Source organism: Saimiri boliviensis, chromosome 6 (genome assembly GCF_048565385.1).
Source record: "Saimiri boliviensis isolate mSaiBol1 chromosome 6, mSaiBol1.pri, whole genome shotgun sequence".
In the NCBI taxonomy this organism is placed as follows: domain Eukaryota; kingdom Metazoa; phylum Chordata; class Mammalia; order Primates; family Cebidae; genus Saimiri; species Saimiri boliviensis.
Window position 1 is genome coordinate 75898983 of NC_133454.1, and position 5237 is coordinate 75904219.

The 5237-nt window shown below is 42.0% G+C and overlaps 1 non-coding gene across 1 annotated transcript; it reads left to right on the forward strand.

Moving 5' to 3' along the window:
* Window positions 1–1261: 1261 nt before the first annotated feature.
* LOC120364746 (U6 spliceosomal RNA) lies at window positions 1262–1369 on the forward strand. The gene has a single exon (XR_005579894.1). It is a non-coding gene; the product is annotated as a U6 spliceosomal RNA (small nuclear RNA).
* Window positions 1370–5237: the final 3868 nt, after the last annotated feature.

Sequence of the window (5237 nt, forward strand, 5' to 3'; positions counted from 1 at the left end):
CAAGAGTATGTGGAACATTCTCCAAGATAGACCATATGCTAGGTCATAACAAGATTCAATAAATTTTAAAACATTGAAATCAGGGGAGAGGTCAAGATGGCCAACTAGAAAGAGCTGTGATAGAAGGCTCCCACTAAGAAGAACAAACGTGGTGAGTGAATCCTGCACTGGCAACTGAGGTATCCAGATTCTCTCACTGAAACTGACTAGGCAGTTGGTGCAACCCACAGAAAGAGAGAAAAAGAAGGGTGGTGTGATGGTCTACCTGGGAGCCACCTGCACAAGGGGGGCTTCCACCCCCAGCCAAGGGAGACAGTGAGTGACTGAGCTACTCTGCCAAGGAAATCATGCTTTTTTTCATGGATCTGTACAACCTGAAAATCAGATCTATCTCATGAGCCCATGCCACCAGGACTTTGAGTCACAAGCACAGAGCTGTGCAGATTCTCTGTGGCCACTAAAGACTGCCTAAGATGATTAAGCTCCCGAGAGAAGTGGCAGCCATCACTGCAGCTCCAGCCTGCCATTATTCCTCTGCCAGTTCCAGGGAGACTGAATGGTTTGGACCCAGGATGAATTCCCCACAGCACAGCACAGAGGCTGTGGCAGATCATGGCCAGACTGCTCCTTTAGACCAAACCCTGACCCATCCCTCCTCAATGGGCAAGGCCTCCCTATGGAAATTTCAGCAACTCCAACCAGGAGTTTATGGACAGAACTCTGACCTTCCTGGTACGGATCCCTTGGTTGGAGAGGTGGCCATGATCCCCATAGATCAACCGACTTAATTTCCCCCCTCCTGGCTCTAAGGATTCTGGGCAGTCTGGACCAGTCGGAGTCCCACCATTGCAGTGCACCCCTTCCAACAATAGGGCAGCCAGAGTGCTTCATTAAGTGGGTCCTAGATCTCATGTCCCCACACCAGATGACCCCCCCAATGGGAGTAACCAGACACCTTACACAGGAGCATTCCCATTAGCATCGTGGAGATCCCAGAGGAAGGAGCAGGCAGCCTCCATTGGTTACTGTTCTGAAGCCTCCATTGATGACACTTTCAGGAGTGAGAAGGACCCAGGCAAATAGGATCTGGAGTGGACCCTCAGAAAACCACAGCAGCCCTACAGAAGAGGGGCCTCACTGTAGGAAGGCCAGGTCACCTAAAGAAAGCCAATGAAACTAACAGTGGACCTCTCAGTAGAAACCCTACAAGCCAGAAGAGATTGGGAGACAATATTCAACATTTTTAAAGAAAAGAATTTCTGTGCTCACTTCAGCAGCACATAAAACTAAAATTGGAATGATACAGAGAAGATTAGCATGGCTCCTGTGCAAGGATGACACACAAATTCATGAAGCGTTCCATATTTTTAAAAATCAATAAACCCAGGAGCTGGTTTTTTGAAAATATCAACAAAATAGACAGACTGCTAGCCAGATTAATAAAAAAGAAAAGAGAGAATAATCAAATAGATGCAATAAAAAACAATAAAGGGGACATCACCACAGATTCCACAGAAATACAAACCATCATCAGAGATTATTACAAACAACTCTATGCACATAAACTAGTAAACCTGGAAGAAACGGATAAATTCCTGGACACTTGCATTCTCCCAAGCCTAAACCAGGAAGAAGTCAAAATCCTTAGTAGACCAATAACAAGGGCTGAAGTTGAGGCAGCAATTAATAGCCTACCAATCAAAAAAAGCCCAGGTCCAGATGGGTTCACAGCTAAATTCTACCAGACATACAAAGAGGAGCTGGTACCATTCCTTCTGAAACTATTCCAAACAATACAAAAAGAGGGAATCCTTCCCAAATCATTTTATGAGACCAGCATCATCCTGATACCAAAAGTCAGCAGAGACTCAACAGGAAAAGAAAACTTCAGGCCAATATCCATGATGAACATAGATGCAAAAAAAAACTCCAATAAAGCCGGGCGTGGTGGCTCAAGCCTGTAATCTCAGCACTTTGGGAGGCCAAGGCGGGTGGATCACGAGATCAAGAGATCGAGACCATCCTGGTCAACATGGTGAAACCCCGTCTCTACTAAAAATACAAAAAATTAGGTGGGCATCGTGGCGCATGCCTGTAATCCCACCTACTCAGGAGGCTGAGGCAGGAGAATCGCCTGAACCCAGGAGGCGGAGGTTGCAGTGAGCCGAGATCGCGCCATTGCACTCCAGCCTGGGTAACAAGAGCGAAACTCCGACTCAAAAAAAAAAAAAAAAAAAAAAAAAAAAACTCCAATAAAATACTGGCAAACCAATTACAACAGCACATCAAAAAGCTTATCCACCACAATCAAGTAGGCATCATCCCAGGGATGCAAGGCTGGTTCAACATATGCAAGTCTAGAAACATAATTCACTGCATAAACAGAATCAAAGACAAAAAACACATGATTATCTCAATAGATGCAGAGAAGGCCTTCAACAAAATTCAACAGCCCTTTATGCTAAAAGCTCTCAATAAACTAGGTATCAACAGAACATATCTCAAAATAATAAAAGCCATTTATGACAGACCCACAGCCAATATCATACTCAATGAGCAAAAACTGGAAGCATTCCCTTTGAAATCTGGCACTAGACAAGGATGCCCTCTCTCACCACTCCTATTCAATATAGTATTGGAAGTTCTAGCCAGAGCAATCAGGCAAGAAAAAAAAATACAGGGTATTCAATTAGGAAAGGAGGAAGTCAAATTGTCTCTATTTGCAGACGAGATGATTGTATATCTAGAAGACCCCATTGTCTCAGCCCAAATCTCCTGAAACTGATAAGCAACTTCAGCAAAGTCTCAGTATACAAAATCAATGTGCAAAAATCACAAGCATTTCTATACACCAATAACAGACTTAAAGAGAGCCACATCAAGAATGAACTGCCATTCACAATTGCTGCAAAGTGAATAAAATACCTAGGAATACAACTAACAAAGAATGTAAAGGACCTCTTCAAGGAGAACTACAAACCACTGTTCAACAAAATAAGAGAGGACACAAACAGATGGAGAAACATTCCATGCTCATGGTTAGGAAGAATCAATATCATGAAAACGGCCATGCTGCCCAAAGTAATTTAAAGATTCAATGCTATCCCCATCAAGCTACCTATGACCCTCTTCACAGAACTGGAAAAAACCATCTTAAACTTCAGATGGAACCAAAAGAGAGCCTGCATAGCCAAGTCAATCCTAAGCAAAAAGAACAAAGCTGGAGGTATCACACTACCTGACTTCAAACTATACTACAAGGCCACAATAATTAAAACAGGTTGGTACTGGTACCAAAACAGAGATATAGACCAATGGAACAGAACAGAGGCCTTGGAGGCAATGCCATACATCTACAACCATCTGATCTTTGACAAAACTGACAAAAACAAGCAATGGGGAAAGGATTCCCTGTTTAATAAATGGTGTTGGGAAAACTGGCCAGCAGTGTGCAGAAAGCAGAAACTGGACCCCTTCCTGACACCTTACACTAAAATTAACATCAGATGGATTAAAGACTTAAACGTAAGACCTAACACCATAAAAACCCTAGAAGAAAACCTAGGCAAAACCATTCAGCACATAGGCATAGGCAAGGACTTCATGATTCAAACACCAAAAGCATTAGCAACAAAAGCCAAAATAGACAAATGGGACCTAATAAAACTCCACAGCTTCTGCACAGCAAAAGAAACAATCATAAGAGTTAATTGGCAACCAACAGAATGAGAAAAAATTTTTGCAATCTACCCATCTGACAAAGGGCTAATATCCAGAATCTACAAAGAACTAAAACAGATTTAGAAGAAAAAAACAAGCCCATTCAAAAGTTGGCAAAGGATATGAACAGACACTTTACCAAAGAAGACATATATGAGGCCAAAAAACATATGAAACAATGCTCATCATCACTGGTCATTAGAGAAATGCAAATCAAAACTACATTGAGATACCATCTCACGCCAGTTAGAATGGCGATTATTAAAAAAATCTGGAGACAACAGATGTTGGAGAGGATGCAGAGAAATAGGAACACTTTTACACTGTTGGTGGGAGTGTAAACTACTTCAACCATTGTGGAAGACAGTGTGGTGATTCCTCAAGGACCTAAAAATAGAAATTCCATTTGACCCAGCAATCCCATTACTGGGTATATATCCAAAGGATTATAAATCATTCTATTATAAGGACACATGCACATGAATGTTCATTGCAGCACTGTTTACAATAGCAAAGACTTGGAACCAACCCAAATGCCCATAGATTATAGATCGGACAGAAAAAATGTGGCACATATACACCATGGACTACTATGCAGCCATAAAAAATGATGAGTTCGTGTCCTTTGTAGGGAAATGGATGAACCTGGAAACCATCATTCTCAGCAAACTGACACAAGAACAGAAAATCAAACACCACATGTTCTCACTCATAGGCGGGTGTTGAACAGTGAGAACACATGGACACAGAGAGGGGAGCATCACACACTGGGGTCTGTTGGGTGGAAATTGGGGAGGGACAGTGGGGGGTAGGGAGTTGGGGAGGGATAACATGTGGAGAAATGCCAGACATAGGTGATGGGGATGAAGGCAGTAAACCACACTGCCATGTGTGTACCTATGCAACAATCTTACATATTCTTCACATGTACCCCAAAACCTAAAATGCAATTTAAAAAAAAAAGGAATTTCCAATCCAGAATTTTATACAGGGCCAAACTCAGCTTCATAAGTGATGGAGAAATAAGATTCTTTCCAGACAAGCAACTGCTGAGGGAATTTGTCACCATTGTGTCTACCTTGCAAGAGCCCCTGAAGGAAGCACCAAATATCCAAAAGAAAAACCATTACCAGCCACTACAAAAACACACTGAAGTACAGAGACCATTGATACTATGAAGCAACGACATCAACAAGTCTGCAAAATAATCAGCTAGCATCATGATGACAAGACCAAATTCATACACAATATTAACTTTAAATAGGAATGGGCTAAATGCCCCAATTAAAAGATACAGAGGCAAGCTGGATAAAAAGCCAAGACCCATCAGTGTGCTATATTCAAGAGATTCATCTCACATGCAAAGACACACATAGGCTCTAAATGAATAGAAGGAGGAAATTTTACCAAGCAAATGGAAAGCAGAAAAAAGCAGGGGGTGCAATCCTAGTTTCTGGCAGAACAGACTTTAAAGCAACAAAGATTTAAAAATACAAGGAAGGGTATTACATAATGGT